The sequence below is a fragment of the Saccopteryx leptura genome, chromosome 1 (genome assembly GCF_036850995.1).
Source record: "Saccopteryx leptura isolate mSacLep1 chromosome 1, mSacLep1_pri_phased_curated, whole genome shotgun sequence".
Taxonomy (NCBI): domain Eukaryota; kingdom Metazoa; phylum Chordata; class Mammalia; order Chiroptera; family Emballonuridae; genus Saccopteryx; species Saccopteryx leptura.
In genome coordinates this window covers 30,256,816-30,268,233 of record NC_089503.1, presented here as the reverse complement: position 1 = coordinate 30,268,233, position 11,418 = coordinate 30,256,816, and the positions used below count along the sequence as shown (strand labels likewise).

The 11,418-nt window shown below is 41.6% G+C and overlaps 1 long non-coding RNA gene and 1 pseudogene across 1 annotated transcript; both read left to right on the top strand.

Moving 5' to 3' along the window:
• Window positions 1-4,883: 4,883 nt before the first annotated feature.
• On the top strand, window positions 4,884-5,447 carry LOC136391994 (uncharacterized). Its single transcript, XR_010748909.1, has 3 exons — window positions 4,884-5,053; window positions 5,162-5,235; window positions 5,356-5,447. It is a non-coding gene; the product is annotated as an uncharacterized lncRNA (long non-coding RNA).
• Window positions 5,448-8,657: 3,210 nt separating this feature from the next.
• On the top strand, window positions 8,658-9,545 carry LOC136388729 (U1 small nuclear ribonucleoprotein A pseudogene; annotated as a pseudogene).
• Window positions 9,546-11,418: the final 1,873 nt, after the last annotated feature.

Below are 11,418 nucleotides of genomic sequence, written 5' to 3'. Positions count from 1 at the left end.
TTTGCAAATTTTATTGTTATTTTAATTCAATGTAATCAATTATGTTTTTGCATCTCCCTTTACAAAGTGAAAACTGCACTTTTAGAGGGAAAGTGAGACCCGTGTCATGATGATACTGACAGCTTTGACTGAAGAAAACGGGATCGGCAGTGCAGTGAGGCAGTTGTCACCCTTGATGGAGGATGCAGAAGGGTCTGCTTGGCATTTACTCTGCCAGAGGCTTTGAGGATATTCAGACACTGTTTGCTTATGAATTTCCGAAAAGGAAAGAAAAGAAGACTCAGTTGAAAACATCTAAGTATAACATAAACTTGTTTTCTTTTATTTCTTCAAAGTTTCATGAATTGTTCAAGCCACTGAAGACTTGGGTTGTTCTGAGGGAGATTATTGGGTGGTTATAGCCCCAGAACTGCTGGTGACCCCCCCCCCACATGATTGGATAGTTTGTATTTTGTTATCATTTGATTTCTCCCCCCCCCCCCCCCCGCAGAAGGCTTCATGCTTAAAATCTGCCTAGAGATCAAATGTGTGACCTTTTGCATAAGAAATTACCTAGAATTAGCTTCACATGACAGATGACAAAGGTTAAATACAAGGAGCCAACATAAACATAAAGTGACCTCAAAACATTTCAGATTTTGGCGTGCTTGATTAGAGTACTTAATTGATAATGGTGGCTGAATAGGACATCTTTACTCATTTGGGCTCAAATTACTTTCAAAATGATAGGAGAAATAAGTTGTCTCCTCAAAAAAAAAAAAAAAAAAAGCTTTACTTTCAAGGATCTTAACAATTTTAACTTTCTAGAAAGCAAAAACATATTGTATAAAATTGGGGGACAGGGCCTGACTTGTGGTGGCGCAGTGGATAAAGCGTCGACCTGGAAATGCTGAGGTCGCTGGTTCAAAACCTTGGGCTTTCCCAGTCAAGGCACATATGGGAGTTGATGCTTCCTGCTCCTCCCCCCCTTCTCTCTCTGTCTCTTTCTCTCCTCTCTCTAAAATGAATAAATTAAAAAAAATTAAATTGGGGGACATTGACTGTGGGCCAGTGTTCTCAGTGCTTTACAAAAGCTATCGGTATGTATATCTTTATAGCTATATCTATACTTGATATAGCTATAAATTCCCCCTCCTGAAATTTATAGCCTCCTCCTGAAATTCCCCCTTGCTCCCCACACCCCAGGCTTGAAAAAATAAACTGAGGAAATTCTAGAGCTGAGTTGGCACTCCATGTCAAGAGAGGTATGATCCTTTGCATAAATATAAATACTTCAACCTCTTCTCAGAAAGGTTGAAATAAACCAGGTGAATAGAAAGCATGAGTCACCCTACCACTATGGGAGTCAGTGACAGGTACTTCTCCTTAGGTCAGTATCAAAGCAAGGTTATGCTCTTAATTCTCAATCTTATTCATTTAAAGAAAATCTTAGTTAAAAAATTATTACTTTTATTTTTAAATAACGAATCCATGCACATGGCAGGAAATTCACTATGTACTAAACGGCATACACTGAAAGATAAGTCTCCTCTCCTTCCCTGTGTCATCCAGTTCCTACTCCAAGAGCAACCATTATTGTCTTGTATATCCACCTAGGAATATTGTATGTACTCATACAATTGTGCATTTACACACGAACAGTCAGTCCCTCTGTATCGCTTCCTTATGAAAACAGAAACATACCATAACATTGTGTTACCTTTTTTTCATTTAATATTGGAGACCCATTATTCTAATCCACTGAATTGATGTGACAAAGTATTTAATTAGTTAAAAATTGATTTTTGCTGCCTGACTAGGCAGTGGCGCAGTGGATAGAGTGTCGAACTGGGACGCGGAGGACCCAGATTTGAAACCCCGAGGTTGACAGCTTGAGCGTGGGCTCATCGGGTTTGAGCAAGGTTCACCAGCTTGAGCCCAAGGTTGCTGGCTTGAGCAAGGGGTCACTCAGTCTGCTGTGGGTCACTCCCTCTGTAGGTCACTGCCCCGCCCACCGTCAAGGCACATATGAGAAAGCAATTAATGAACAACTTAGGTGCCGCAATAGAGAATTGATGCTTCTCATCTCTCTCCAGTCCTGTCTGTCTGTTCCTATCTGTCCCCCTCTCTGTCTCTCTCTGTCCCTGTAACAATAAAATAAAATAAAATAAAATAAATTGTTTTTTGCTATTACAAACAATGGATGTTCTTAAATGTACATTATTTTGCACGAGCATGGGTATATTTGTTAAACGAATAACCAAGGAGAATTGCCAAGTCACAGGGCTCATGCACTTTTTAAAGATAATCAGGATGTTTGCTTAGGCTGAACTACTATTTAGCAGTTCTTATTTAATAAGATTATCCTGCTAAATAGATTAGTAGTGTCTTGGCCAGAAGGAACCTCAAAGTTCCTTTCTAGAAATTCTCAGCTAGGTGTAAGCTACCAATCTCTGGAACATATTAAAAAGGCATCAGATTTGGAGAGGTGAGGCCCACTTGGCAAAAGCAGTGTCAAGGTAGACCCATGGAGTCCTGCAATGCAGATCCTGCTGGGACCCCGAGGATCCTGGAAGGGCACCCTGCTGGGACTGCCCTTCTTCTGTGCTGTAGGTGCTACTGCCTGCAATTACTTAGGCTGAACCAGATGAAATTGTAGATGTTAGACCACCTTTGACCTGCAAGACTTGCCATTTTAATTTTATTATTAGTTCAACTAATACTAAGTTTATTTTTTGGTATCTTAAGGAGCATTCTTCAGGGAATTGGGGAAGTTTTCACAAAGAAGGTGGGTTTGGATCCTAGGAAACTGGACAAGAGCATCAGAAAATGAGGGCACAGGGGACCCCTGGGAATAAGCCTGCATAAGAGGCAAAAGTGTGAATCAAAGGACTGATGTCTCATTTCTACAAATATTCCTGACCACAGTGGACACCCGGCTCCCGTGCGAAGCAGAGAACTGTCATGCAGTAAGAATGACCCAGTCAGGGCAACGGGGGCTCACAACCCCAGATATACGCATCTGGATTAGGGTTTTAACAGCGCAACAGATTAGAATTTTGGTTCATTTTCGGATTTGGCACTGGAAACCAGTTCAACACAGCATAGAATGAGGCGGCTGCTAAGGGGATGATTACAGGGACTTCCCCACACTTGGAGACCAGGCATCCTGGAGCACCGGGATAAATATACAGTGAAGGGAAGTGCGTTTCCTTTTAAAGTTATAGATTAGGGGTCTCAAACACGCGGCCCGTGGGCCGCATGCGGCCCGCCGGACAATTTTGTGCAGCCCGCAGACTAATCCACGAAGTTCAAAATATTTTGGATAAAATTAAGCAAGCCTAGGGGCCTACTTGTATTTTTCATTTCTCTAGCATCCTAGCTAGATATTAGCTTAGTTAACAGCAGTTGTGATGCGAACTACAGTTTCTGGTCGTTTTGTGACACTGAGTAAACTGCATGTACGATTGTGCTTGTTGTACTGATTTTTTTTTTGTTTTCAACTGCAGTGAGAAAAGTGTTGCGTAACAGTTGCCTTTTGTAGACCTAGTGCGGCCCGCCTAACGGCTGTGGCTGTGATCTTGCTCTGTGGCCCACATGCTGAGTTGAGTTTGAGACCCCTGTTATAGATACAATATAACAACGTTACTGCTTAGAAACAGAGGGGGAAACCCTACCTGTAATCACCTTCCTGACAAAAGGGCTCTGAATTTCTATAATCCTTTCTAGATCTTGACCATTTGCTTTCATATTTTTACACGGTTGCAATCACAAGCTTTTCTCACTTTACATTTTAGTTTTGCTAATTATTGTGTTAAACGGATGCATGCTAGTCCTTTGAGTGGGTGTATTATAATTTTCCTATTCGTTCCCGCTCCACCACCACCATTCCCAGATGTTTCAGGTTGCTTTCAACTTTTTTGCTCTTAGAGTAAAGAGTCTTTTTGATTTCTCAGCCTGAAAAAAAGGCTTCCATCCACATTTTATTTTTTTCTTATTAAATTGTTCTCTGTGACAAGACAGAAATCTATTTGTCTACTTTGCTAATATTAAGGAGATAATATGTATAGCAAAGCACATAGAACAGTGCTTGGAAAATAACGAGTGCTATATAAATATGAACTATTATTATTACTAGTCAATATCTCTCATCACCAGTGTCAGAAAAAGACTCATCAATAAAGAAATTATTAAGAGGATATTGGATTGCCCACAGAGAATTAAATCAACAAATGGGAAGTAGCCAAGTAAGACTTGACACTTTTAAGAAGTGATTACCTATTTTGTACAACGTTGCTCAATTTAGGTGTATGATTTCAAAAGTTATGGACTTGGGATAACCTACACATACCAGAGAGGTTATGTGCCTTTCTTATCCCGTTATATTAAGGGATACAAAATGTTGATATAGCTTATTACAGTGATGCTAACCTTGATCACTTAGTTAAGGTGGCGTCTACCAGATTTTCCTATGTAAATACAATTTTCCCCTTTCCATATTTCTTTCAGTAGAGGCAAATTGCTAAGTTGAGTTCACATTCAAGTGGAGGACAATGAAATTCCACCTCCTGGATTAAGTACTTCGCAGATATATGTTAAAACCACCGCAGTCATTCATTTTGGGGGATATACTTTGAATCTATGCCACTATTCAGTTTCTCCATAAGATTTCAACCATTAAATGTAGCATTCATCAGGGATCTTGCTTGCCCTGTAACAGTTATATTCTGGTGTTCATGGATTCCTGTTTGTACAAAGAATGCAGTTTTACTCATAAACTTATTTGAAGTTTGAAGTTAGTTTTCCTGACAAAGAAAGCAGTGTTCCTATGGTAGTGTATTCACCCTGGAGGAATAAGAATGAGGACTTTTTTGTTTTATTTTGTTTTCTCTTCTTAGCCTTGAGGTTGGCCACAGAACATTGTCTTTAATTTATAACAACAGTTCTCAGTTTCTTGCTCACCTATTTAAGATGAAAATTTAGACAAGAAAGTTGAAAGAACCAGAAGAGGTGCTACCACCAAAGTGGGGAATTAAATCCCCAGGCTGGAAGGAGTAAGACCCGGAGAAGCTTGGTGAGTTTTCAGTTTCATCTGCAAATCTTGTAATTTCTGTAGTCTTTGATGTTGCTTAAAACATAAAGTTCTTATCCTTAACCCTTTTTTCTTTCTGGCGGCATGAAGGACATTTCATAGTTAATTCTCCCAAGAAAGACCCGGACGGTGAGAGCATGGTAACGCTCTGACAAAGAAGAGAGGTTGGTATGGTTGTTATTATTATTCCAATTACTCAATAAGAAAAAGCAAAAACTTGGCAACACAACATTGCCTTGTTTCTTGGAACAAAAGTGGAGAATAACTTTGTCTCCATCTGCTAGGGACACCGAAAACAGGCCTACTCTTTGCTGAGCGTGTAATCACCACGGGAAGTGGGATAGAATGAGGTGGAAGCCACACCAGAAAGAATCCCGAGAGTTCTATACTTTCAAAAACGGCAGGGGCTCTGGAAGAGCTTCAAATAAAGAGAAGAAGAAGAAAAGAAAACCCCACAGTGGTATCTGAATACTAAATTTGGATTATTAAGTATTCAGAGAATAAAAACCATGAAGATAGGGAGCCATTCAAAAGATTAGGAGAAAGGCTTTTCTGTGACTAAAAATTAAAAAAAATAAATCGTCTCATAACAAATACCTCCTAACAGTATCGTGGATCCTTGACTCTTGACTCTGGGCTGCACCTTGCGTTCCAGATGACTTGTAAAGCAATGATTTATTGGTCCTGGAGCCAGGGAGCTTGGGAGCAGTTCAATAAGACAGTGTGGTCTGTGGGTCCTGAATCATTACTCTACCTGGAAACCTTATGACAGCTGCTGAATCTTGGAGGGGGCCAGGAGGAAATGATGTTGATTTATAGAGGGAGTCGAAGCGTTTGTCAATGAAAATATAATTGTGCTTTTTTCCTAGCTCAGATGTCTATGAAAACCAGATCGGCCTCTCCTGACAATTTAACGTAGACCAAAATTTGGAACAGGGAGCATTGCTTTGCTTTTTTTTTTTTAAGACCTTATACTTTTTGTTAAAGCTTTCACTATAGTTCTTTTAATTTAATTTCTATAAGATAATTGGTGCTCACTCCTCCTTTCTAGTTTATAATCTTCACCATAATGTTAGTAAAGTGGGATGCTGACAGCAAGTGTAACAAACTATAGAAATGATCCCTGAAAGTATAGTCTTGACAGCAAGTGTAATGCTCAGTGTACATATATCTTGAATGGAATACATTTGTATTTTGTAAGTAATCATAACCTACATATGACATGCATAGTTTCACTTGCTTTTTATAGCAACCATGCGTTTAGCACAGTTTGAAAGATGAGGACATTGGGACCCAGAGATTTTAAGTAACTTGGGTGATGTTAACCAGGTAATAACAGGGCTAGTGGCTAAAGAGTAGAACCTGATCCCTCACCCAGTCTTTCCATGGCGCCGGCCCCTCTGGACAGAGAGCCTTGTTTGCTGGCCTCTTATAACCCACTAAATAGTGAAAGAAGTACATGCTTCATGGAGTTTAGCAGGATCAATCAAAAGCAATTGTATTTTCTCTACATTAAACATAAAAAAAATTAAAAGCCATCCAGGCTTGAACCTTGGATAGACAGAGCATAAGTTGCCATCACTCTTAGGTAGAGCCCCCAGGAAGGCAGTCTCAGTTCTGAGTGACAGACACATGAATAAATAGTCAAACCTTATCATAAGAATAATTCTTCTCGGGACTGGCAGTGGGGCTGCTCAGAGAAAGTGGGGACAATTCTCCAGTGGACACCAAAGTCCAGAGGTTCAAAGCCAGAGCCGGGGAGAGCCTTGTGTGAGGCACACAGAACCTTGGAAGGAGATTTAAACCAGCAGAGAATGTAACTACCTGAGTAGAACCTGCGATTTACCTTCTCTAAGGGTGCACGTCCTTTGTTTACTAAAAAGGCATTTGCTTTCTGTACAATACATCAATTTTTCATGCTTGTGGTGGATTTTAAAATCCAAATGTTGTAACTTGGGTTACAAGTTTTTTCAGCCCTACTATTAGGGACATATATTATAGATTATATACTAATGGCCTTATATCCAGAAATTTTATGTTGGAAAGAATACCCGTTCAAGGCACTAATTTTATTCTAAGTAGGCCTGAATCTAAGTTGCTTGTAGGGAGCACAATTAAAGATTTAAGCACTTAAGATTTAGCCAGGTATGGCCCTAATTAAAAATAGAATTTGGTGGAAAGAGTGGATGATGTCATCAAATCTCAGGGATTATTTATATTCACACATTCAATGTGGGTAATGCTTGTCTCCTAAGCATTTCCATATGTGCAAAAGAACTTTTATTTATTGAAGGCCTTTTACTGAAAATGATTCTAAGAATTTGATAGAAGGCATATGAGTTGTTTTCAAAATGTAAATACTTAATATTTTACATTAATATTATAAATAAACTCCTTAGGAGTCAGCTAACTGGGGTTCAGAGGCGTGGGCAATAAATCCTGGGTGAAAGTCAGTACCTCACCCTCTGTCGTGTGTCTAAGTAACGTTCGCTCACAAAGCCTGGCTTTAGATCCCTTCCTGTTGGAGGGTTACTGTTCCCTGGGACGTTGCCGGGAAGTCACTGAGGGCCAGTCCCAGGCGGCCTAACTCTCCTTGGGAAGCAGAAGAGCTGAGTTGGGTGAACTCCTCCTCTGTTAGGACTCACGGGCACTTAGGTTCCCCTCGTCCCCTCAGACTACAAGAGCTTGGAACCAATCACAACACTTCTGAGCCCCTGTGTTGGGCAGATAAAATATATGATGCTCACTTTGTTAAAGATGGCGCTGCCCATGAGGAAGCCGTCGCCCAGGTGATATTAATGTGTGTCTCTGTGGGCAGGTAGAATCCTTGTAGCCTGGAGCTTGGTTTTGGGATCAAGCCTTTCCCACCCTTTTTGATGTGGGGTGGTACAATCCAATCATGCCTCAGAGAAGTGACCCTGTATTAGAGACTTCCCTATTTTGTATATTGGATTAAAGGTTGTGAAGCTACACTATAAAATGGGGGCAGAACGAGAGCCTGCTCTCTTGGTTCCTGGGATGATTAGCATGAGAGAGCAAAGGGAGCAGAGCAGAGAGCAGAAAGAGGCCATGTGGCCAGGAGAAGCAGCCAAGATGGCGGAGTGCTGAGTGAGATGCCAGTTTATGCAGAGTTTGTATCTGGGATAAGGAAGGAGATGGGGAACTGAGGAGAATAAGGCTGGTGAGCTAGAAACCTTTGATTCTAGGAAACTCAGATAAGTCAGTGGCTTTGTGAGCACTGAATGTGAGTGGGTTTTGGAGCCCAGTGTGTGTTTTTACTTGCCCGCCGGGTGGAAGCTAGAATTAAAGAAAATAGCCTATCAGTTTTTGGCTCCATTGTTTCTTTACTGACTGTCTGAATCCAATGCGAACCTTCATGGGCTGGGCTGCTGTGATGATGGCCACGATGGCAGCCCTGGCTTCTGGCTTTACACCCTGCTTTCTCCTCTTGCATAAAGCATACATTTAAATATTGAAGAATGTAAGAAGTTACATTGAAATGGACTCTTGGCTCCGCTCTTAGGAAACGCAGGAGGAGCTGCTTGAGGGATCTGTAGCTCTGTGGCCCTACTAGGCACCTTCCTCCATGGCAGTTCCCGAGACCCGCCCTAACCACACTATTTATCTAGCAACAACCTCAATGAGAAGATCAAGAAAGATGAGCTGAAGAAGTCCCTGTATGCCATCTTCTCCCAGTTTGGCCAGATCCTGGATATCCTAGTGTCACGGAGCCTGAAGATGAGGCGCCAAGCCTTTGTCATCTTTAAGGAGGTCAGCAGTGCCACCAATGCTCTGCGCTCCGTGCAGGGTTTCCCCTTCTACGACAAGCCCACGCGCGTCCAGTATGCCAAGACTGACTCGGATATCATTGCCGAGATGAAGGGTACCTTTGTGGAGCGGGACCGTAAGCGGGAGAAGAGGAAGCCCAAGAGCCAGGAGACCCCAGCTGCCAAGAAGGCTGTGCAGGGCGGGGCAGCTGCCCCGGTAGGGGGGGCCATCCCAGGGCCTGTCCCGGGCATGCCACCAATGACTCAGATGCCCCGCATCATGCATCACATGCCAGGCCACCTCCTTACATGCCGCCCCCTGGCATGATCCCACCTCCAGGCCTCGCACCCGGCCAGATCCCACCGGGGGCCATGCCCTTACAGCAGCTTATGCCAGGCCAGATGCCACCTGCTCAGCCTCTTTCAGAAAACCCACCAAGTCACATCTTGTTCCTTACCAACCTGCCGGAAGAGCCCAATGAGCTTATGTTGTCCATGCTTTTCAACCAGTTCCCTGGCTTCAAGGGGGTCCGACGGGTCCCCGGGGGGCATGAAATCGCCTTCATGGAGTTTGATGATGAGGTTCAGGCAGGGGCCGCTCACGATGCCCTACAAGGCTTCAAGATCACCCAGAACAATGCCATGAAGATCTCCTTTGCTAAGAAGTAGTGCCTTTTCCCCATGCCTGCCCATATCCCCTGTCTGAGGGTCACCCTTCTTCCCCTTGGTTCAACCCCCTGAAGGTAAGTCCCCCTCGGGGGCCTGCTTGGAGCTGCATGTGTGAGTGAATGGTCACACAGCATTGTACCGGGAGTCTGTCCCCATACATTGCACCTGGCGCTGTGAGGCTGGAATTATAGTGTTTTTGATGTTTGATTTTCTACAGCAAATATTGCTGAGAACTTACAACAGTTATAAAATAAGTCTGGGTATCTGTGGATGAGAAGATAAGATTTTCAATGGAAATGGAAAATGCATCTTTAGTGTTTATGTTATTTCTACCTGAGCTTTTCTTTTTAAATTAAATTTATTGGGGTAACATTGGTTAATAAGATTATATAGTGTTCAAGTATAGATTTCTATGACACATGACCTGTATATTGTATTGTGTGCCCACCACCCAAAGTCAAATCATCTTCCATCATCATATATTTGGCTCCTTTAGCATTTACTACTCTACACCCCCTTCCTTCTGGTGACCACCATATTGTTGTCCATGTCTGTAAGTTTCACTTTTATATTCCACATATGAGTGAAATCACATGGTTCTTGATTTTTTTCTGACTGGCATATTTTATTTAGCATAATATTCTCAAGGTTCATCCAATGTTGTCACAAATGGCAGTATTTCATCTTTTCTTATGGCTGAGTAGCATTTCATAGTATATATATATATGTACCACATCATCCATCAAAGGACACTTTAGTTGTTTCCATATCTTAGACACCATGAATAATGCTGTAATGAACATTGGAGTGTGTATATCTTCACAAATAAATGTTTTTAAGTTGTTTGGGTAGATACTCAGAAGAGGAATTTCTAGGTCAGATGATTAATTCTAGTCTTCATTTTTTAAGGAACTACATACTGTTTTCCATAGTGACTGTATCAGTTTATATTCCCACCAGCAGTGAACGAGGGTTCCTTTTTCTCCACAGCCTCTCCAACACTTATTACTTGTCTTGTTGATAATAGCTAATCTAACAGGTGTGAGGTGGTATCTCATTGCAGTTTTGATTTCCATTTCCCTAATAGCTAGTGAAGTTGAGCATCTTTTCATATATCTGTTGGTCACCTCTATGTCTTCTTGAGACAAGTGTTTGTTCAGGTTTTCTTCCCATGTTTTAACTGGATTGTTTGTTTCTTTGTTTGGTGTTGAGTTCTTCATATATTTTGGACATTAACCCCATATCAGAACTGTCGTTTGAAAATATCATCTCCCAATCAGTTGGTTGCCTTTTTGTTTTGTTGGCAGTTTCTTTTGCTGTGCAAAACCTGTTTAGTTTGATAGAGTCTCATTCATTTATTTTTACCTTTATTTCTCTTGCTTCTGGGGTCAAATTCATAATAAATCCTGAGGAGAAAGAACAAAGCTGAAGTTATCACACTACTTGACTTTAAATTACATTATAGAGCAACAGTAATCAAAACAGCATGGTATTGGCAGAAAAACAGACACACAGACCGATGGAACAGAATTGAGAGCCTTGAGTCTTTTTTTGAGTCCCCATCACTAGGACTGATTGAGTGTTCATGGTCAGCCCTATGAGAGGCACCAACTGAGGCCTGTGTACCACTTGCTGGCCAGTGGTCCCAAGATGTTCTGTGCAGAATTGCAGTGCCCTGTGGTGTGAGGCCACTCACAGCACTAGCTTATCCTAAAATGTCATTCAGGACAAGCAGTACTTTGTACTGTTGGCCTGAGTGCATTTGGGAGAAAGAGAAATGGGACTCAGATATAAAGAAAGGCTGTCATTAAATCCATATTTTTTTAAGAGATAACCCTAGAGAAACTAATTTTGAGCATGGTTTTACATTAAAGTTATATATTTTTTTTCTTGCTTCCTGAGGCCAAATCA